Source organism: Jaculus jaculus, chromosome 1, assembly GCF_020740685.1.
Source record: "Jaculus jaculus isolate mJacJac1 chromosome 1, mJacJac1.mat.Y.cur, whole genome shotgun sequence".
In the NCBI taxonomy this organism is placed as follows: Eukaryota; Metazoa; Chordata; class Mammalia; order Rodentia; family Dipodidae; genus Jaculus; species Jaculus jaculus.
The window spans coordinates 242,071,781-242,095,718 of NC_059102.1; positions in this window are offsets into that span (position 1 = coordinate 242,071,781).

Sequence of the window (23,938 nt, forward strand, 5' to 3'; positions counted from 1 at the left end):
TGCAGTGGCTGGAGGCCCTGGCGCACCCATTCTCTCTCTATCTGCCTCTTTCTCTCTATCTGTCGCTCTCAAATAAATAAATAAATAAATTTTTAAAAATGGCCATTATATAGATCCTTGGTTCTTTACAAGCTGGTAGTCTCCTGGGGGGAGGGGGGTAGGGGGACCTGTAAACCAGCAAATCACAAATACAATGTGACAAACACAGCAGCTGGAGCATTCAGATAGTGTAGAGCTTGTTTGTGAGACAGAATAGGGTAGGGAAAGATGCATGGTGTGCAGGCAGATGCAGGGCCACCAGATTTCAGTGCCACCTCTCTTACTTGAATGCCTTAGACAACTTATTTGTAGAATGGGGCCAAGTGCCTTTCTTACTGGTTGTGTGTGTGTGTGTGTGTGTGTGTGTGTGTGTGTGTGTGTGTGTGATAATGCATTTAATATTTTCAATACAAGGACCAGCACCTAGTTGGCACTTAATAAACTTAGCCTTTAATGAGAGGCATTGATTTTTTAAAAAATTAGCTGCAACAAATAGCTCAAAACAGAATTTCCCCTTTGTGATGTATAAGGCATTTTCAAATCCATTATTTCCACCCTGGGAAGGAAAGTAATATTTTTTGTTCTCCTGCACCTATGAGGAATGTGGGGCTCAAAGAGGTGAGGTGTCTTGGCCAAGGCCACAGTGCTCTTATGGAAATGCTGAGATAGAATCACGCTGGGGCAGGACTGAAAGCTAATGGACCACTACCAGCCAGAGGAGAGCAACTAACAGCGCTTGGCTATGTCTTCAGGCCCCAGTGCCGAGAAGGGAAGCAGAAGAAAGGAAGACAGTTTCAGTCTTTTTTTTTTTTTTTTTTTAATTTCAAGGTAGCGTCTCGCTCTAGCTCAGGCTGACCTGGAATTCACTATGGAGCCTCAGGGTGGCCTCGAACTCATCGCAATCCTCCTACCTCTGCCTCTGGAGTGCTGGGATTAAAGGCGTGCACCACCACACTCTTAATGTCATTCACAGGCTTGTGTTTTGAGGACTCAGGCCCCAGCTTGTGGTGCTATTTGGAGGGCCATGGAGCTTTTAGGATGAGGGTTGGCAGAGCTAGATCACTAGGGGTGCTCCTTTGAAAGTTATATACGCCCTTGGTGCCAACCTGCATTTTCTGTTTTCCAGTCCACCACGATGTAGAGAGCTTCTATCTACCACACATTCCCACCGCCACAAACAAAGGGGCTCCTGCTATTCCACCTTTGCCGTGATGGACTAAAATCCTCTGAAACTATGACCCAAGATTAGCCTCTTCTTCCTTAAGTTGCTTTTGTAAGGATATTTTGTCACAGGGATGAGAAAAGTAACGGAGACAAAAGGGATCGGTGCGGCTGATGTTCAGAGGAGGCAGAAGGTGATGGAGGCTCTCCAGTCAGAGGATGGAAGCAAATGGGCAGACTATGTTTTATTTATTTATTTATTTTTACTATTTCAAAATGAAACTGCGTTAGTCGAGAAAGGCCAAGATGCAATGAAGACTCACAGACTTGAAAGCTCTGGCTTTCTCCTTGCTGGGTAATGCCTTTTCAAAAGTAGGCTTCTTGCTTAGCTGCATGTTTGGGGGATAGAAAAGAAACAAAGGGAAGTATGGGTGGTGGCAGCTTTTCAGGGATCCAGCAGACTGTCTCTCACATATTCTAGAGATTGGAAAGGAGCTGTGAGAACACAGGACCCAATGGAGGAGCCAAAAATGGGTCATAGGGCTTCATGGTAGAATAAACCCCCCGATTCCCTGTGTGGATCAAGACTGGGAGGGCAGCCTGGGGAAGCCAGACCTGACACCACCTCACACATTCACCTTCAGGATCTTGGCACAGTGAGAGGCACGGATGTGGACCTGGGACCGAGGCTTTCAGAGAAGTCTTGAGAAGGCAGATCAGTGGACACAGGTCACTGGCTGTCTCTGCACCGAGAGGAGGACAGCGTGGGGCGTACAGCTGAAGGACCCGGTGCTCTGCAGTGGCTCTCACAGAACCCACTGCTCTCTGGCCAGCAGTGTGCAGCACTGGTGAATGACTAGCTGGCATAGCGTGGCTACTCATGCACAGCCATCTCCAATGTTTCTTTGAGTGTATAGTCACTGATTCTCCTCTTTTTGGATAGTTGGGCTGGGCTGAGGGCTGAGCAGCCTTTGTCTAGGCTGTGGAATGTTCCAACTATACATGGTTCATTTGTAGTAATGTGGATGTAGGCTAGACTTCATACAAATTCAATTAGCTGGAAGGCTTGAGGAATGAAAAGGGAAGGGGAAGGACTGAAAGTTTGAGGGTTTTTTTTCTGAAGTATTTTTGGGAAAAATTGAAAATATTATAATTTTTCATCCCTAGGTACTTCAGTTGGTGTCTAAAACATAAGGATGCTTTAAAAAATTTATTTATTTTCATTTATTTAGGAGATAGAAAGAGAGAGGTAGATAGAGAGAGGATGGGTGTGCCAGAGCCTCTAGCCACTGCTCCAGACACACATGCCGCCTTGTGCATCTGGCTTTATGTGGGTACTGTGCAATCGGACCCTGGTCATTAGGCTTTGCAGGCAAGCTCCTTAACTGCTGAGCCAACGCTCCAGCCCACATAAGGATGTTTTGATGAAGGTGGGAGGTGTGTGTGTGTGTGTGTGTGTGTGCGCGTGCGCACGTGCGTGTAAATGCAGATGTGAATGCTGTGTCTATGTATGTGATGTGTGATGTGTAATGTGTATGGTATGTATACATGGTTTATACTAGTATGTATGTAATATGTGTAGCACAAATATAGTGTGCGTTTGTGATGTGTGTCATGTATGTGGTATGAGTGTGCAGTTATGTGTGTAGTGTGTGAAAGCAATGCATATGTGTGGTATTTGTGTGTGCGTGTGAATGTTCCTTGTGTGTGGGGGAGTTGTGGTGTGTATGAGCTGAGTGGAGAGTGTGTAAAGCACAGGTAATTCCAGGGGAGTGTTGCAGGCTGCTCCCCTCAAAGGTTGGGAGGGAACATGTTTCTTTTTCTTTACATCCATCCTGGCTTAGCCTGCATCTCCTCACGTGTGTGTGGGGGGGCTCCCCCTGAAACTGGAGAAACTGACTGAGTCAGGGTTCCCAGCTCCCCCCCAACCAACCCCACAAATCCTTACCTTTCCCTGAGACATTCAGAATGCACTGCCAGGGATTCCATAATCTCTCCCAGAGAAACCTGGATAGAATGCAGCGCTGAGTGTGGTACCCAAATTGCAAATCAATGCAGTCTGAATTAAATATTGATTTCCCCCCTTTCCTTTCAAGGAAGTTTCTTCAGAGTAATTGGCTTGCTGGGTTTTTTTTTCCCTGTAAGTTTTCATCCTGGTCCTTAAACACCCATTGCTGAAAGATGAATCCTGCAAAGCGGGGGGCTGAGGAGTCCTCTAGGAGCAGAGTCCTCTGTAGCCCACCTTCCTCGGGCCCTCATCCTCGCCCCTCCGGTAACTTTCCTCTTCAGAGATGAAATGTCGGCCAGTGGGAGAAGTGGCTCATACGAACATGACTGTTTGCCCTCAGCCCACGAGGTTGTGGCTGGGCAAAGGGCAGCTGCCCGCCCCCAGATGCCCTTGGGCTTGGACATTGAGTCCCAGAAGGGAGGGTGAGCCACCATCCAGGCCAAGTGAGAGATGCAAACTGGGCCTCACCAGATGCTTGACTTCTTGGAAAAGCACTCTTTGTTCTCCAAGAAGCTGCTGATCTGAGCCCTCTACACTGAGAGCGCTCCTTTAGCACATCTTCTCCTAGTCTGCCAGGCTCAGAGTGAGATACTGGGGAGGACCTGGGCCTTGAAAAGATTATAATATGCTCCTCCATCCACGTGCAAAACACATTTCAATATGAGATACATTAAGGCAAAGAAAACCAAAGTGTTGTTTTTTTTGTTTTTGTTTTTAATGACAACTAGAGCATCAAGCAGTTGTCAACCTTAATCTTCTTGTCTGGCCTGCTTTGCTGGAGTTCTTGCCAATGGCAGACCCACTTTTGAGGGGCAGCTGGAATTCTCATACCCCTTGCCCTAGGGCCTTCTCTAGCCTCTCCTGAGAACCCAAATGCAGGCGTTGGCAACATGAATGCTGCCCAGTCACCTGCAGGATCTCTTCTGAGTGTGCGGAGAGCTTCCGGACCTCCTGAGCTTTCAGTCTAAAATTCAGCCACCAGCTGTGGCAGCAGAGAAGGAAAACAGCCAGGTCTCTGTTCCCAACGGCGTAGTCTGGAGGGGAGATTGTTCTGGGATGAGCTTGTTAGCAGAGAAATTTAATTACTACCCTCTTCCCGGGCTGAAGGCTCTGTCTCCATAGAGCCTCCCTCCTGAGCTCACTGGTGTTCTGCTCTGTGTGGAAAACCTATGCATCTCAAGGTGAAGGTGAGGAAGGGAAGATCATGGGCTAGCCCCACAGAGCTCAGTCAGAGCGAGGAGGTAGAATCCTATCCGACCTTGTATGCTCCCTGCGTCTGGCACCTCTGCTGGAAATGCTTCAGTCTGGACTCTGGGCTGGGCCAAGTCTGGGTCCAGATGTAGCGCTCAATTCAGTACATTGCTGTCAGGTCAGTGGTGGGCCAGAGGTGGAAGTAAAGGAATGTGGAGACCCCTGCGGCGGCACCCCCACATTCATTACAATGCCGTGTGAGATGTGCAGTGCATGCGACATGATGGTCGCTCAGACCAGTGTGGAGGGGCAAGGGGTGCAGAGGTCAGAGCTAGTCCTGATGAGTGGGCTTGCCAAGAGGAGTGTGTTCCAAGACGAGTAGACAGCATGGAGCAAAGGCCCGGACACTCTTAGCGGACGATGCGTCAGGTGCTGTTAGAGACGACGGGACACGCAGGCAGGTCTGAGGATCGGATGGGAGAGACTGCCCAGCGGGTGTCTGGGTTCTGTGAGTCTGGAAAGCCTACACCTTGGGACTAAATGGGGCCAGCTTCACAAGTGAGTGGGGGGGCTCTATTGAAAGCACCATTTCTAGCCTGGCTTAGTCAACAGTTACTAAGAAGTCATATATCCTTGCAAAGGGTATTTGTATTTCACATCCTCAGTTTTCTCATCTGTAAAATGAGGTGGTTTTAAAAAACATATTTTTATTTATTTATGAGAGAGAGAGAGAGGCTTCTAGCTACTGCAAATGAACTTCACATGCATGTACCACTATTCACACCTGGCTTACGTGGGTTCTGGGGAACTGACCCCAGGTCCTTAGGCTTCACAGACAAATGCCTTCACCACTATGCCATCTGCTCCTGCTGGCCTTTCTTTCATGCTTCCAGGCTCTTATGGAGCCCACATGCTTGGGAGAGTAGCAGCCATTTGTTTTCGTTCAGGGTGCCTTCTGCGCTATGCTCGCCTTCTGAAAATAGATCCAAGATCAGTGTGCTTTCCACTCAACTCCTGTTGCCACAACATATTTCTAGTCTAACAATGATGTGTAGATTTTGCCTAACAAATTAACAGTGCATTTAAAGAAGTCCAGTGATGGCAAAAATACAAAGAAATGGGCATGCGTATACACTGCTAAGATGTTTTAGATGAAACATGTACACTACTAAAATTTTTAGGATAGCTACTTGGCAATATGTATGAAAATGGTAATTTTTTTCCTAGTAATGTTTTTTTCAGTACTAGAGATTGAACTGGAACTTGCTCATACTTGTCTCGACCCAGTTCTTCTTTTTTTATTCTGCAAATCAATCCCAAGGAAATAACCCTGCATACACAAAAGACTTGCTGCATAGCTGGACATGGTGGCACACACCTTTTATCACTCCGGAGGCAGAAGTAGGAGGATCACGGTGAGTTCAAGACCACCCTGAGACTACATAGTGAATTCCAGTCTGGGCTAAAGTGAGACCCTACCTCAAAAAAAAAAAATTGGGCTGGGGGTAAAAAGCCCCTCAGGGGCATTGAATATGAAACAGTGAATGAAACCAAGAGAACATGCTTGCTTCATTGGCTCATTCATTCATGTCATGAAACAAGGCTGTATACAGCAGGTGCTATTCTAAGTACAGATCACACAATGGGGCAAACACAAGCACCTTGAGCCCTGACCGTTTTCCTCAGTGTCAGTCTGAACTAAGGCTTGCACTTCTAGAAGAATCCATTAATTTGCCTAAGGTAATACAAACTAATGTCTATATGCCTGGATTTTGCATGTAGGGGATATAAGAGGCAATTAGGTCCCCATAACATGGGCACAGCCATTTCTAATGAGCCTCTTCCCAGATCTGGCCATGCTGCCAAGAAAACTCTTCTTCTGGAAAGCAGTGAGCAAAGCAGCTGCCTTTGGAAGTCACTGAGACACATGGAACAGTCAGCCAAGAATGTCAGCAGAGAAGTACATTGGGAATTCTTCTGGGTGTCACGTCCCCGCAGCCACAAGGAGCGCATGACCCTTGTTCAAGATTTAGCCACAAGTCAGGAAGAAGGAATGAGGGTCCTCCTCCTCCTCAGGCCAGGGCTTCTTTCATGTTTACCACTGCTTCTAGAAAACCATTTTTAAACTGGGCGTGGCACTTTAAGCCAGTAATCCCAGCATTTAGGAGACTGAAGCAAGAGGCTCACTGTGAGCTTGAGGCCAGCCTGAGATGTAGAGTGAGACCCTCTCTCCTTACCTCAAGTCACAAACGAGGACTGGGGAAATGGCTCAGTGAGTAGAGTACTTGCCTCACAACTCTGAGTGGCCGGGTTAGAAGCCCCCCCAAGCAAACTCCTGTGATCCCAGTGCACCTATGGCAAGAAGGGAGGTTGGAGACAGGAGAATTTCCTGGAAGTGCCTGAACCAACAAGGAGACACTCGGGAGGCAGAAGTAGGAAGATCGCTGTAAATTTGAGGCCAGCCTGGGACTACAGAGGGAGTTCCAGATCAGCCTGGGCTAGAGTGAGACCCTACCTTAAAAAAAAAAAAATACAATAAAACAAACCAAACAACCATACCACTGAAAAAAAGGAGGTGTGGGCTTGAGACATGGCTCAGCGGTTAAAGGCTTTGCCTGCGAAACCTAACAACCCAAGTTCGATTCTCCAGTACCCACGTAAAACCAGATGCATAAAGTGGTGCATGCATGTGGAGTTCATTTGCAATGACTAGAGACCCGCTCTCTGTCTGGTTCTCACTCTCTGTCTGTCTCTCTCTGCTTGCAAATAAATAGATAAATAAAAATTTTTATTTTATTTTATTTTTTTAATTTTTATTTATTTATTTGAGATAGACAGACACAGTGAGAAAGGCAGATAGAGGGAGAGAGAGAGAATGGGCGCGCCAGGGCTTCCAGCCTCTGCAAACGAACTCCAGACGCGTGCGCCCCCTTGTGCATCTGGCTAACGTGGGACCTGGGGAACCGAGCCTCGAACCGGGGTCCTTAGGCTTCACAGGCAAGCGCTTAACCGCTAAGCCATCTCTCCAGCCCAAATAAAAATATTTTTTAAAAACAGGGTAGAAAGGGAGGACTGACCTGAAAGTTATCCTGTGACTGCCACACATGTGTTATGGTAAGAGCATGTCTACACAGACATATACACAAAAAAACATTGGAAAAAAATTATCTCAGACTCTGGGGGGGGGGGGCTCAAAGATAAGAATGAAGGAATGCTAACCCTAACCTTATAATGGAAGGGACTGGGAGTGTGCATGAGGCCTAAGGCCAGGGGCAGCCTTTCTTCAATGAGAAAGGTTCACCATGCCAGGCATTGGGCATACAGAGGCAGTGTGGGGGTGAGGGCAAAGTGCACCGTAACAATCATGCTGGACTCCCTACCTAGCTCAGATGGGACGTTACCCCATAAAATGTCACCTTTGGTTTAACTAACACTGTGGCTCAGTTTTTCATTTGCAAAGTGAGGACCATGATAACATATGCCTTGTGGACAGCAGTGAGGATTAAATGAGTTCAGAGCTGCAGAATGCTGAGAGCAATGTCTGGCACATGTTAAGCACTACGTAAGTTTCTCTTACACCATCTCACAAAATGAGAAATTCCTGTAGCCTGACCACCCAGCCCCAGACTCAGGCTCCTCTCATCCTCTGGTCTCCAGCAGGGAGCTCTCACAGCCTCTCCTCCCCATCAAGACTCTCTTGGCCTCCTCCTGTCCAGCAGGAGAACTTCTGTCCTCACTGGTAGGTGAGGAGAGTGTGGGGGCTCCAGAGCCGCAGAGGTGGGAGCAGGGTAAGCCGGGCTGCCTGCCTTGGCTGGCCGCCCCTGCGCTCCTGATGGGCTCAGGCTCAAGCCCGCCAAGAGCAGGCGGATGTGGAGTGTTATGGAGGCAGATTAATATAATCACTACATTACCAGCCCCGCTCACTCCCCCACTCTTCCCTTAATGGTGATTATTATACTTATTAGAGGTTCAGCTGCCAATGGTTATTGATTCTCCTCACTGCAGCATTTTAATCAGGGATTTGAAGCTATTGTTGGTAACACAAGCCTCCAAGGGCCGCAGGACAGGTGCAGAGCAGGACACTGGAGCCCTGTCAGCCAGGCAGGCCAGGTCCCCAGGGCTCCAGAGCCATACAGAGCACTCAAGTCAGACACATTCCACTTCTGTCTGGTGCTAGGGATGTGGGGAACAGAGGGGAACTGGAACTTCCGTGATTTCTTCTTTCTTTCTTTCCTCCTTTTTTTTTTTTTTTCCGAGGTAGGGTCTTGCTCTAGTCCAGGCTGACCTGGAATTCACCATGTAGTCTCAGGGTAGCCTTGATCTAATGGAGATCCCCTACCTCTGCCTCCCAAGTGCTGGGAGAGCATCACCACACCTGGCCCTTGATTTCTTTCAGGGGGTTCTGACCAGGCAGGTCCTTCCAGCTGGGGCCAGTGCTGTTGAGTATACCAACAACCCCCTCTAACCAGGGAAGGTCCTCTTCTCTGTGCCTCTCCACAGTGACCCAGAATCCCCACCATACACCTCTGGCAGCTGGTACGGAGAGCGGGCTGAGTATGTCTGGCTATCTGTGGAGGCAAGGAACGGGGAGGATGGAGTTGTATCAGCCTAGCTAGGGTGCAACCCTGACACCCTGACCATTTCTGCAGAGCTTGGATGAGAGTGAGATGAATTCACGTCCACCGAATGCTCACCAGGTATCAGGGATGGTATTGCTCTGCATCTCTATTAATCCGCACATCAGTCCTTCCACATACATCATTAAGGACATTGTATAGACATGGCAACTCACAAAGAGGCTAGCCCAAGGTCATTTAGCTGGGATAGAGCAGAACCAGGGCTGGACCCAGATCTCATGCTTATGTAGGTAACAACAACCCCATTTCATGTATCACTGATGGAGAGTCTTTCCAACTCACATGATATCACTCCTGTGCCTCCCAGTTCTGCTCTATGCAGGCTTGGGTGGGGAAGAGCCACGTGCCTGGGAGAGTCCTCTGTTCCAGCTCTGTGTACTCTCTGAGTCTCTCTCCCTTTGTGTACCAAGAGGGGTAAGGCCACCTGACCTACTGAAGGCCTTGTCCATTATGGTCCCTGGGACACTGTCCACTCTCAAACCTGGGGTTCTGTGCTGGCTGATGCCTGGCACCTCTTCCTGCCCAAGACACCATTATGTTTTCTGGCTAAGTTCTTGCAAGTCATGGCCGCATTTAGCCCTTGTAGCAAGTCTAGAAGGAAGAGTGTGCAATAAAAATCAAGTGAAAATTCAATAAATCAAAAATATTAAACATTATGAAAATGGATTTTATGCAGCCAAAACAAATGGTTGCATAATATGGATATTTTTCATTTCTGCTGAAAATAAGAAATAGATCATGCTTTCCCAGTTAGAAATGACTGGAGGCCTTTGTGGCCGGCACTGGGGAAGTCTGGGTCTAGCTGGAGTCCCACCTGTCTGTTTGTGCTACAGAGACTGGGACAGGTGACATCCCAGGCCCACTAGGGCTGAATTTTTGTATTGAAAAAAATAAACCTTAGAAATATGGTGGCATGGGCTGGAGAGATGGCATAGCTGAAAAGGCGCTTGCTGGCAAAGCTTAAGGACCTAGGCTTGACTCCCCAAACCCACATAAGCCAGATGCACAGGGTGGTGCATGGAATTCGTTTGCAGTGGCAGAAGGCCCTAACATGCCCATTCTCTCCCTCTCTCTCTCTCTCTCTCTCTCTCTCTCTCTCTCTCTAACTAAAAAAGAAATCTGGTGGCTGGTAAAGACTAACTAGAGTTAGTCTTCTTTAGGCACCTGGCTCCCTGTCCCATCAGAGAGAAGAGAGGATGGAGGAGGAGGACTAAGTGCCTCCCCAGCACTAGCATACCCTGGCCTAGGGTCCCATTTACCAGAGTGTACGGAGGGCTCCCTGGCTCCCCTGCTTCCCTGGCTTCCCTCTTCTTTCCCTTTTCCCTGCGTCCTCTGGGTCCTTAGGCTGTGCTGTCCCTCCCGAGGTCCTGCTGTAGGCTGAGCAGTTTCCTGTGCCTCCATCCCCACGTGGCTCTTGTTCTGGTGGGACATGTTCACCATGTTGGTTTGGTCTTCCTTGCTGCATTTCACCCTCTGCACTCCCCCTGACTTTGCAGCTAGGTCTTTTAAGACATATTGGTTTGTGCCATGAGGCATCAGCTCTGGACCTTTCAGAGAACAGGAGATGCTGGCCATACAAGGGCCTCTGGTGCTTACTGTCCCCAGCCCAGGTGCTTCTGACCCCTAGTCTTCACCCTAAGTTCAGTGACCACTTCTACTGTTCAGCTCCAAACACTGTCAGCCTGAGCACCTTGACAAACTTGCATCTGTTATTGATGTTTTTCTTTTCTTTTTTCTTTTTATTTTTTTCAATTTTTATTAACATTTTCCATGATTATAAAAAAAAATCCCATGGTAATTCCCTCTCTTTTATTTTTTAAAAATATTTTATTTATTTATTTGCAAGCACAGAGACCAAGAGATGGACAGACAGAATGGGCATGCCAGGGTCTCCGGTCGCTGCAAATGAACTCCAGATACATTCACTGTAAAGAGAGCAAAATGTTATATTTCTCTACATTTCTTTATACCTAGCCTAGGGAAATATAGACATCACTTCCTCATAGGAGGCTCTGTTGATGGCAGACACACAGGAGGCTCTGCTGGGATGAATAGCATTTCCTGGGGCCTGCAAGGTTGAGCAAACTCCTTAAAATAAGCGAGACTCCTGGTCACAGGTCTACCTTGCACTCCCCAGGTGGCACTTCTTAAAGATAAGTGGGACTCCTGGTTACAGGCCTACCTTGCTCCCCCCAGGTGGTGCTTCCTGTAACTGACCAACAGATCTGTTTACAAGTTCCTTTTCTAAAATTATATATATATAATTTATTTATTTATTTGAGTGAGAGAAAGACACAGGGGGAGAGAGTGAGAGAGAGAGAGAATGGGGGCACCAGGGTCTCCAGGCACTACAAATGAACTCCAGAAGTGTGCCCCCCCTTGTGCATCTGGCTAACGTGGGTCCTGGGGAATCGAACCAAGATCCTTTGGCTTTGCAGGCAAACACCTTAACCACTAAGGTATCTATCTAGCCCCCTACAAGTTCCTTTTATGGCTGTAATTGTCACATGTAAATTGTGATTTGAGGTTTAACTGCTCATCCTGTTTTAAAAATTTTTTCTTGTTTGTTTTTACTTATTTGAGAGTGGCACAGAGAGACAGAGAGAAAGGCAGACAGAGAGAGAGAATGGGCGCGCCAGGGCCTCCAGCCACTGCAACCGAACTCCAGATGCGTGCACCCCATTGTGCATCTGGCTAATGTGGGTCCTGGGGAATAGAGCCTTGAGCCAGGGTCCGCAGGCTTCACAGGCAAGCGCTTTAACCACTAAGCCATCTCTCCAGCCCCTGCTTTTTTTTTTTCTAACATCATGTGGTTATTTCCAATAAAAGCTGACACCCTGAACAGTTCATGGCTGCTGCCCCCTGAGATGCCCTCTGAGGCACAGACCTGATATGCCAGACTATTTTTTCTTTTCTTTCTTTTTTACCCAATAAAACTTTGTCTCCCATTCCGTGAGTTGATGATCTTACTTGCGCAACACCAGACCCCATAACAGCGCCACTTTGTGCATCTGGCTGTCTGTGGGTCCTGGGGAATGGAACTCAGATCATTAGGTTTTGCAGGCAGGCACCTTAACCGCTGAGCCATGTCTCCAGCCTGCGTCTGATTTTTTGCCTACCGATTTCTATCCGTGCCCTCCCTGCCCACATGCCCAGGTGCAGATGCCCTGTTGTGGTAAGACTGCATGCCTCTCTGGTGCCACATGGCCCAGGTGTATCCAGGAGGGAGCAGGCAGGCAGGGATGGAGTCCTGCTGATGAGCTGCTTGTCAATGAAGAACCCAGTACCCTCCTGAGCCTCAGGTTGTACACTGGGGACGTGAATGAGGTACCTCCAAACCAGCCTGTGGGGGTTCCTTGCCTAATGGCTGCCACACAGCAGGGATTCCATAAGCCCTGGGTACTGATTTCTGTCTCCTCTTGCTGGCTAATCTGTGCCCGTCTCTCAGTGTTAGCTAATCTGTGCCCTGCTCATGGTGGCATCTGGCCCGGGTGGGCAGGGACAAGTGTAAAGGGTCAGGTACACGTGGGCCTGACGCTGGCTGGGACGGCAGCACCGCTGAGGTGTCCTCAGAGGCTGTGAGTTTCTGTCCTTGGTTTCCATCCCCAGTGAGTGACGTATGTGGATCACACCGCCCGTGGCTCCTGAGACACCCTGAGACGTGGCGATGAGTCACAGCAAGCTGATATCACAGACGCGCAGGGAGCCAGCGCTGGGATCTTGGTTATGGTAATGAGCATTAAGTGAAACTTGGAAATGCATCAGAAGCCTGGCGGTCTTGTTCCCAGTCCTAACCCCCTGGGATTCTCAAACAAAGGACCTTTGTGCACCTCTCCTCCCCCACACCTGTACTCCTGGGCTGTTTTGATTTGCACGGGGAGTGAGCCTCGGAGAAGTCCCTGGGAAGGCAACCTTCCAAGGGAAAGAGGGAATCCGAGGGGAACGGTCGGTCGGAGACCCATGTCCCAGGCATTATCCTGGAGCCTCTCAGAACCCGTAGAACTCCCACACTTTACTCATCACCACTGTGGGCTGGTCCTCAAATGGCTCCAAAGGGACAAGCTTAGGTGCTGCACACTTCATTTAAGCACAGTTACAGCTTCTGTTTGTTTGGGCTCTATACGCCACATGATGGCAAGCACTAGGTGTGTGCACATGACCCTTGGACAGCCCCAAAGGGGGCAGTATCCTGTTTAATAGATAAGAGTGCAATCCAAGAAAAACAGCCTCCCACCAGGCACACAAAATGCCACATGCTTCTAGAGTTCATTTGCAGCTGACCCCCCACCCCACCAAAATACATAAATGAATAAAAAAGAAAAGCAGCTTCCCCACTGGGAAGACTAGGATTCAAACCCAGACTCTACTCCACCCATAACCAGGACAGATGAAGTCTTGGAGGGGACCGATGTTTCTAAGGCGATTTTCTCTGAATTTCCTTCTACGACTGGGGCAGAGACAGAACTTGCAAGGTGTCTAGCTGGAAAGGAGCGATGTGCACACAGCTAAGCAGGGTTATGGGGAGCAGGGATGCTGGGGCGGGGTGGGCTCTCTAGAAGGGAGTGGAGCAGAGCAGTGCTTCCTGAGACCTGGAGAGGCTCCTAGCTGTAAGAAGTACCACCCATGGAAGGCCTTGGAGGAGGCGTGCCGCCCCATGGCACAAAACAGGCCGAGTGGGGAGTGTGAAGTGAGTGGAGGATTCTCTAAAGCTCTTGTGCTCTGTTGGCAGAGCTCCTTTGCTGGCTTCCCCAGAGCTGCATGTTCAGGGGGCAGCAGATCCCCTCTAGGCTTCCCTAGGTGATCTCAGAACCCAGTAGTTCATGGGCCTGGGTGGGGCAGGGGAAAGCTGTAACTGGAAGCAGAGTGGGCTCTGAGCAGAGGCTACTCTAGAATGCTCTAGAATATTCCGAGGGGCAGATGTGACCCGGCTGCCCCAAGGCCTTGAGAAAGTCTTGGCTGTGCCACTCTGCCTAGCCCAGGACAGCTGTTCCCCTCTGGCTTCTTTGACCACCACCACAAGTCCTGGGTGCCAGAGACGTGGTGGGTTGGGGATCCACTGGGACACAGAAGATGACCCAGACTTGGATAGAGGTCCCTCCGCGGTTCTGGATGGAGCCTAGGTGAAGACGGGGAGGCGTCAGGGATAAGGCCTGTGAAGAGAGGGAGAGCAGAGATCAGTCCCCTGGGAGCCACCTTCCCACTTCTCACCTTCAGAAACACACTTGCTCTATCAGCCCCTTATTCTCTGTGCAGGTTTGTGCTGTGTTGTGCCAGCCCCTCCCTGCCATGCAGAGCCTTGTGCTAAGCAGTCATGTGTATGGATGGGCCCTGCCTAGGTCACCTGGTCCAGGAGAGCTGGCAGTGCACCCGCCGTCTGCACGTAGTGTCTTCCAGCCCCACTCTACCCAGGCTGTCCTCACCCCTCAGCAACCTCGTCTCTATTTCTCTGTTAACATTATCGCCTACCACCATTGCTCTAGAGTCTAAGCTCCCAGGCAGATGGGAATCTTGTTTGATTCATCAGTCTAACTTCCATGCTTAGGATTTAAGGAACCACAGGAAGTGGGGGCCCTGTTCTGAGCTGCTTTGGGATCCTAACTGCTCCATGTTCACTTCCAGGAGAGAGAATTCAATTACTTAGACAATCAGTGTACTTATTTTCTGTCTGTTGGGCAAGAGACCGCAATGATACCAGCAGCCCCAGCCCCAGAAGTACAGCACCCCGTTTTATTAGCTGCTTGGCAAGGAAGATGGGGGCTCCCATGGTTTCCTGCGTCTTTGCTCCTCCGCCCCCCAGCAGCTGAAGGAGTGCGTGGGTGGTGGTGTCAACCTATCAGCTTCTGGGCACGGACAAATGGAATTCTCCGGCTGAGGAGGAGTAGGCTGAAGTCTTGCCCATCACACCTACAGACTGCCACTCCTGCCAGGCAGCCTAAATTGCAGGGCTTGGCTCCTGGAGATATCAAGCTGCAGTTCCTTTCTACCTTGAGCGTTGGGATGGAGTCCCAGTGAACCTAATCCCAGGAGATATCCCCTTTCTCTGTTAGCAGCTGGCCCAGTGTCTGCCTCTGCTACCCAAGAGAGCGAGGTTGGATGGGCTCCTGTGTCTTTGCAAGACAGCCTGGAGCTGGGCCTGTTTCTGGGGCACTGGGGCACTGGGACAGAGAACAGGGTTGGCTGTGGGTGAGCTGCTCCTTAGCACACCTCAAGAACTTTCCAAATCTCTGGCCCTAAAGAGAGAGAAGAGATGACCCTCCAGACCCTTGATCTGTCACCTTCCCCTCTCTGCTGTTCCTGGTCTGTTTGTGAGATGAGGGCAGTTGGCGAGAGAGGGGCAGGTTGGCAAAGACGGCACAGAGCAGGAGACAGTGCCCTCTCCTCTTTCCAGCTGTGAGCACCTCCCTCCTGTCTGAATCGCTCTGCTGCTGTATTTCTCTTTCTGCTCGGGCCTCACTGGCCTGGGCCGCCCCAGAAGCTCTTGCTTTCTCATCCATCACTCTGGCTGAAGGGCACTGGAGTCCATCTCAGAGGAAAAACCTCCTGCCCTGGGCCTGCAAAGAGGAGGGCTCAGCTGTCACAGGAGACAGTGCTTTCCAAAGGGGTCACAGCACCAGGCCCTCCAGGATGGATTGGCTATGAATTATGGATGTCACATCCCCAAAGGTCTTGGTGCTCTGGAGCCAGAAAGGGTGTCGTGTCTCCCCTTCCCAGGCGCCTCTTCTCTCTGGCTTCCCTTTAATGCGCCTTCATTTCACATGAGTCACATCCCCGTTGTTGATGCTACTTGTTAGTTGCTTTTTTGGTGGGTGAGATTTGGGTGCATGCCCTGCACGTCAGAGTGGGAGTCCTCTTTGTACGAAGGCTCTGCCTCCTCCATTGGCTAGAGCTCAGCTAGAGGGCCTGTGGCCAGCCATACCTAGGGGGCTCTCAGTACACAGTAGTCACTGTGTTTATGATGGGTGGCAGAGTGAGGAGTGGTTCCTCCCAAGGAAGACCCAAGAAGTGAGAGAGTGAGGCAATGCAGGAAGGCAGGAGTGACTTGAGACTGCGTGCAAAGGGGTCACCAGGAATGGTGGCACGCTCATATCAGCTGGCAGTCTGCAAAGCTCTGCCCCGTGAGAGCTGCCCCAACTCCTTCCTTCTTCGCTTCTCCCCTCTTCCCTCCTTAGAAGCGGCTAGTCTCTTCCGCTGCTGCTCTGGCTTCTCTTCTGCTGTTCTGCTCACATACCTGTGTGCGCTTGTAGGTCTGTTTCTGGTCATGGGTTTCCTCCCCCAAGCAGTACCCTGCCCCTGAACCTTGGGTCGGGGTGCTCAGGAAGCTTCGGCCATCTTCCCCTGGGGTCAGTGAGCCCATCTACTAAGAAGTCCCACGTCTGGGGAAACTTATTGCCCCTTCCTCCTACCCCTTCTGTGGCCAGCCTCACTCCTGGTGGTCTACGCAAAAGTCCCATCGTCTAACTCACACGGCATAGTCCTTCTTGACCGTGACTATGGGACTTGCTTCTTCAAATCCACTCTTCCAGAACCTTACTGACACTCACCTGACCCTTCTGACCTCAACCCCCACCTTGTGCAAACCACCAAAGGCTCTGCCCCTTCTCTTGCCCACACCAGCTCAGCTCCATCCACACCCAGCACCCTCCTCTGCTCATTGGTGCTGAAGTCACTCGATTCTGTAGTCCTGAGCCTGAGATGACATCTCCTTGCAAAGCACTCTGCCCTGGGGCCCCTGCCTCAGTGTCTTACCTTTGGAGTGCTGTCCCTCGTCTCTGGGCCCACGTGAATTAGCTGCTGGCCCTGGGTGCCGCTGACACGAGGCTGTGTGTGCACCTCTGTTGCCTCGGTTACCACTTTGTATTTTAATGGTTTATTCATGTCTCTGTGGCATATTCCTCCCCATGTGTCTCATATCCTGAGCCCCTGGGATTCCTGGCACATGGAAGGAATGACTACTAATTACTGAATGAGTGAAAGGATAGGAATGGAGGGAGGAAGGAGTCAGGGTGGACACGTCCAGTGAGCAAATGCTCCCAGGTAAGGGGTAGGGGACAGATGACCAAGCGACAGGTCGGAGGAGCAGTTTGGAGCTAAGCTAGCGCCAGATTCAGTTACGGGGTGGGTGTTGGGGAGCGGGGAGCTTTCTGAATATACAAAACACCCTTTCCCTCCCTGCTCCTGTCAGCACCTTCGCAAAGTGAGGGAAATAGACCTGTTTTCCTTATGACAAGGCCTGACTTGATGATGGGCCCTCTCCGCTTCCCAGGAGGGAGCAGTGACTCTGATAGGTGGGGAGGAGGCAGAAGGAGGAGAGGAAGAAGGGACGGGGGAGAAAAACGGAGAGGAGAGAGACAGGAGGCGGGGGAGGAGAGTCGGGGAAAGCGCTGCGCTGGCTCCCTAGTTCTGTGCTCTGCTTACTGATGCAGGGAAGGCGCTGCTTGGCGGTGGCTCTGCTGGGAGGCGTTTACTGCGCATGACAAGGCGGGCGGCCTGTTGAAAAGCTATCTCCAAGGCTGGACGCGAGGCCAGAGCCCTGCAGGGTAGGGGACTGCTCTGCCCTGTGGCTGCAGGGTGGGCCAAAGGGAAAGAGGCTTTTCCGTATTTCAAGGGAGAACTTCTGTCCACAGATGCCCCGGGCTTCACCTCAGGAGGTGTACGTGTAGACACTTGTCCCTAGCCTGGCTTTCTGGTGCCCTGTCCTGGCACCTGCATGGTAGCTTCATGGAGATGGCTAGGAGTCCCTGACCCCAATAGACAGGTGTGCTGTTGAGGTGGCTGGGCCTGAGCAGCAAGGACAGTCAGGAGTGATGAGCCCTCCTCGGGGACTCCCCTCCATTACTGCTAGGGGAGCGGGCCTTTGGTTTGGTAGCACAGCCCTCATAGGCCATCGCTGCTTCGTTTATTAGTTTTTGGAGGGCTTCGGATCGAACTCAGGCCCCCTGCCCATGCTAGGCAAAAGCTTAAACACCGAATCACACTCCCAGCTCAATGGAGCGGTTAGTCTTGTCTGTCAACTTTATCAGATTGAGAGGTGAAATGTTAGCATATTTCACATCTAGGGGGGTCTGTGAAGATGTTTTCAGAGACAATTAGTTCACAGGGGCTTTGACCCCGTCAATGGTTTTAATCCAGTGATAGACTCAAATTTTTTCTTTTCAAGTTTTTTTTTATTAACAACATCCATGATTATAAACAATATCACATGATAATGCCCTCTCTCCCCCCACTTTCCCCTTTGAAACTCCACTCTTCATCATATCCCCTCCCCCTCTCAATCAATCTCTTTTATTTTGATGTCATCATCTTTTCCTCCTCTTATGATGGTCTTGTGTAGGTAGTGTCAGGCACTGTGAGGTCATGAATATCCAGGCCATTTTGCGTCTGGAGGAGCACGTTGTAAGGAGTCCTACCCTTCCTTTGGCTCTTACACTCTTTCTGCCACTTCTTCTGCAATGGACGCTGAGCCTTGGAAGGTGTGAGAGAGATATTGCAGCGCTGAGCACTCCTGTTACTTCTTGCCAGCACCATGATGCCTTGTGTAGACTCAATGTTTTAAAAGCTTTTATTGATTGCTTCCATAAGTATACACAATAAAACCATAATTCCCTCCCTCCACTCCCATTCCCTCCTGTCAAAGCCATCCTCTATTGAATCCTCTCCTCCTTCCAATTAGTCTCTCTCTCTTTTAAAAAAGTGTTTTATTTTTACTGACTTATTAGAGGGGGCAAGGAACAGACACACCAGGGCTGCTAGCCACTGCAAACTCCAGACGCATGTGCCACCATGTGCATCTGGCTTATGTGGGATCTCGAGAAATGAACCTGGGTGCTTAGGCTTCAAAGGCAAGTGCCTTAACACTAAGCCATCGCTCCAGCCCTAGTCTCTTGTATTGAGCAGGACTGCTTGCAATGCACAAAATGGCCTTGATATTCTAGGCACAAAATGGCCTTGATATTCATGACCACACAGTACCTGACACTACCTACACAAGGACCTCATAACAGGAGGAAAAGATGATGACATCAAAATGAAAGAGGTGGGCTGGAGAGATGGCTTAGCAGTTAAGGCACATGCCTGCGAAGACTAAGGACCCAGGTTCGATTCTCCAGGTCCCATGTAAGCCAGATGCACATGGTGGTATATGCATCTGGAGTTCATTTGCAGTGGCTAGAGGTCCTGGCCTACCCATTCTCACTCTTTCTCTCTCTCTCCCCCATCCCTCTCTCTGTGTCTAATAAATAAATAAATAAAAATAAATCTTTAAGAGAACCATAAAAAAAAATGAAAGAGGGACTCAACATTTCAACAGACTATTGGGAGATAGAACTGTGGGAGGTGGGGCCTGGTTGAAGGTGGGTCACGGGGGGAGGGGAGGTGTCCTTCAAGGGAATATCTTGGCCCTGCCTCTTCCTATTAGTTCCTCTGCTTCTTAGTTGCCATGAGGTGAGCAGCCACCTCTGCCACAGGCTCCCCACTGCTGCTCTGCTTCACCTCAGGTCTAAAGTAATGGATCCAGCTAACCTAGGACTGGAGCTTCTAATTGATAACTCTTTCTTCCTCTAAGTTGTTTCTATCTGGTGTTTCATCGCAATGATGAAAATTCCGTCTAACCCAGACAGACACCTAGCAAGAAGTCCCCTTCTCTGGCCTGTTCTGGGGATCTTTAAGCTTATCTTCTTATGTCTTTGAATATCCTTCCTGTTCAAAGAGCAGAAGCAAGGGCTGCAGAGATGGCTCAGCAGTTAAGGCACTTGCCTGTGAAGTCTAACAAACCAGGGGTTCAGTTCCCCAGGACCCACATAATTCAGTTGCACAACGTGGAACATGTGTCTGGAGTTCGTTTGCAGTGGCTGGAGGCCCTGGTGTGCCCCTTCTCTGTATCTCTCTGTGCTTGCAAATAAGTGAATAAAATAAATTTTAAAAAACCGCAGAAGCACATGGGAGCTCATGGAGTCCCGGATTAGCTGTATATGTCCAGGTCACAGACTCCAGTCTTCTCCTGGCCAGAAGAGAAGAGACTAGGAGAGATTTGCTTGAGGCCACACAGCAGGTTAGCATGGAGCAAGAACTTATACTTTTTCCTGCTGACTCCACTAAGGCAAAACCTCCTGTCTCATGTGTCCAAAGATAGCCAACAGCAAGCTGCAGCCTGGAAACAGGAAAGCCCTGACGGTGTCTTCTTGACACGGTAACTGAGGAAGCTGCCACTGAATTCATTCCATCCGGGCATCTTTAAAATTCTCCTTGAGGCCCCTCCTCAAGGCCCCACATCCTCTGGAAGCTGTTGTCAGTTCTTCCTCTTCAAGCTTCTCAGTAGGGCTCTTGGATTTAACTATCCTCAGCTGCCAGTTCTCTTCCGGGGTGCTTTTCTCACTTCTTCACACCAGCTCCCCATTTCTACTCATTAGCCTACCCAGGTCTGGTAGCCAAGCAGCAGAGCTTTCCTTCCTAAAAGGTTATGTTAGCTCTGGTCACTCTCACCCTCTGGTTTGTGAATCATACTCTTCTCCTGCCTTGTGTTGTTATTATTATTATTATCATTTATTTATTTGACAGAGAAAGAGAGAGAGAGAGGGAGAGAATGGGCATGCCAGGGCCTCCAGCCACTGCAAATGAACTCCAGACACATGTGCCACCTTGTGCATCTGACTTACATGGGTCCTGGAGAATCGAACCTTTGGCTCCACAGGCAAATGCCTTAACTGCTAAGCCATCTCTCCAGCCCTGCCTTGTGTTTTTAGCATGACTAACATGGATGTGGAAAGGGTGGAAGGCAGGTTTCTCAGTGAAAGATCCACTGTACTTATCATCGAATCTTACAAGCACTTCATAAATCTGCTGCCCCTGAGACTGCATCCGCGGCCAGCTCTGACTGCCCACATGAATGCCCTTTCCCTCCTCAAACCTGCCATGTTTGCTTAGCACCTTCACACCTTCCGTTTCTTCTGCGTGGAGGGCAGTTGCCTCCCAGAAGAGTGGTCTCCTCAGACTGGCGCTTGCTGCACGCTGCTGTCACCTGAAGAGTTCTCCTTGACTGCCTCATCTGATGCCAACAGTTCTCACACCTCACTCTCTGTAGCATTCTCTCCTGGCATCTGTCCCTGCCCGAATCATATCCTTTAACTGTTACTGTTTATTTGTCTCCCCTGCTGAGAAGAGGCCTTGTCTGCCTTTATTAGGATGGTGTCTTTGGTGCTTGGCACTTAATGAAGAGCTCTTCAGAGAATCAAAGAAAGCAACTAGAAACGCTTAAAGCTGAGGCAGGGTATGAATCCATGGTAATCCGTCACTGGGGCCTTGCAGACTCAGAAGTTCCTCTTCAGCCCTGCTTAAAAGACTGAAACTTGGGACTGGAGAGATGGCTTAGTGGTTAAGGCATTTACCCGCAAAGACAAAGGACCCAGGTTCAATTCTCCAGGACTCATGTAAGCCCAGTGCATAGGGTGGTCTAAGCTTCTGAGTTTGCAGCGGTCAGGAGGCCCTGGAATGTCTATCCCCAGCCCCTGCCTCTTTCTCTGTTTCTCAAATAAATAAATTTCTTTTAAATAATAAAAAAAAAAACCCTCAGATTTGAGATCTATGAGAGACCAGGTATCTCTTTGGTCAAGAATGGCAGATTCGCGGGGTGTGGTGATGCATGCTTTTAATCCCAACACTCGGGAGGCAGAAGTAGGAGGATCACTTTGAGTTTAAGGCCAGTCTGAGACTACATAGTGAATTCCAGGTCAACCTGGACCCTACCTTGAAAAACAAGAACAAGCAAACAAAAAAGAATGGCAGGCCGGGCATGGTGGCACACACCTTTGATTCCAGCACTCAGGAGGCAGAAGTAGGAGGATTGCTGTGAGTTCGAGGCCACCCTGAGACTTCATAGTGAATTCCAGGTCAGCTGGGGCTAGAATGAGACCCTACCTTGAAAAACAAAACAAAACAAAACAAAAAAGAATGGCAGATCCCCTTTAGCCTGTGAGACACAGAAGCTGAGGTCACCACCGACTTTGCTGCTTGGGGTGAGGCACGTCCCTCCAGTGTGGGTACCTCTGCCTGTGCATTGCCGCATCTTCACAGCCTTTCATGAGCTATGGAAGTAGCCCAACAGACATCAGGGCCAGCGTGCACTTGCTTGGTGGTGACATCAAACACAGAACTGTCCCTTTCCCACCTCTTTTGGTATTCTAGTCAAAAGAAGTGGCAGTTCCAGGAGTCCATGGAAGAAGTGAGACGACCAATGTAAAGCTCTGCCCACTCTCCCCTCAAACTGTAGCAATGGGAATGGTGGGAATGAGGATGGGGCAGCAGAGAGGCCGAATGGCCAGGCTAGCACTCCAGGAGTTCATGTCCTCACTGTTCCTACTCAGAGACTGCAGGGAGCCAGGGAGATCAATCTGGCTTGGAATAGCCCCGTTGGGCCCCTTTGCGGTTCTGTTTACCAACAGCAGGAAGGGAACCTATTGTAGTCTGGGTTAAGGAGGTGGAAAGAAACTGATAAATAGGTGGTCAGGAGCCAAGAAGCTGGGCTCAGAGACAATAGATAGGAAGGGAAGGGGTGTGGGAAGAGAGAGAGCTAGACTTAGAGGAGAAATCCAGGTGGCAGGTGTCAGCAGTTGGGAACGGAGAACAGGCAGTGCAGAGAAGGGGGTCACACGGGATCCTGTCAGGTCTGCCTCCCTCCATGGTGTGGAGTAGACGTTGTTTATCAGATGTGCCCTGACAAAATTGTGATAGAAAGAAAGAGGGCTTTGCTGGCATCCTGTCTCTTACTTGCCCTGTGACCTTGGGCAGAGAACTGAGTTCTTCTACAAGACCGGGCTGTGCGGGTGACACTGACCCCTGGAGGTTAAAGGTGGTGATGCAGTGGGGCTTCGCAGACTCAGCGCAGGGACTTAACTTACAAATGGAGGCTGGGCAGCTCTCTGCAGCCTGGGCTCCTGGCTCTGCTTCACCCCGGTTGAGGGCGGGGGTCCCTTCCAGCACTAGGTAGAGGGCTGTCTGGACACAAGGGCACAGACCAAAGGACTCAAGGACTCTCGGGTTCTTTGGAATATTGAATTCTGCCAACTTCCTTTCTTTCTTTAGCGCCTCTTATCTCTGTGGGGATGATGTTCTGGTCCGCCGGCTTTGAGAAGAACCCTATTTTCAGACTAACCTCTTCAAGGGAACAGCGTTGACACTGGCAAGGTGATTTCACCTCAAGTACACAGCTGATCTGAGAGACTTAAGTTCAATTTTTGGTTTTCTTCTCTGCAGGGTCCTTTGGCTTGGAACATCTGGATAACCACTTAACACCTTCCTACTTTGCAGAACATTTTCAGCGCAGCAGCTGGTCTTTTTTCAGGATTATCCAGAGCCAAGGCCCTCATACACTTCTGGTGTTTCTTCCCTCCTCTGCCCACCCATTTCCTATGGCTTTCCCGTTCCATATTTCCCCCCCAAGATCAGAGTCAAAATTTTCCCTATTGTCTGAACCCAGCATACAAGGATTTTTAAAAAAAATACTCAAAATCGACACAGCCAATTCTGCATGTACTGGACTGCAGGTTCTTGGCCTGGGCTCTAGGGTTCCTCCCGAGGCTGCGTGTTTGAATCCCTGAGGGTTATCTGTTATGGAAGAGTGCCATTCAAGCACCATGTTCTCTGTGGTCAGGAGGGGTCAACATGGGTGTGGGGACTTGGGTTGCTCCCTTGTCTGCACGGACCATTGCAAAGAAAGCCGCTATTGATTTAGGATCAGAACATGGATTTAGGGGACTAGACTAGGTCTGTGCTCTGGTTTTCTACTTTCTTCTTTTTTCCCCCTTCATCACTGGAAGGCTCTTTGTCCACACTGGTTTGTGGCACAAGGAAGACAGACAGAAGTCTGGTTTTTATTATCCAACTAAGTGTACATGGGGCAGGAAAGGGACCA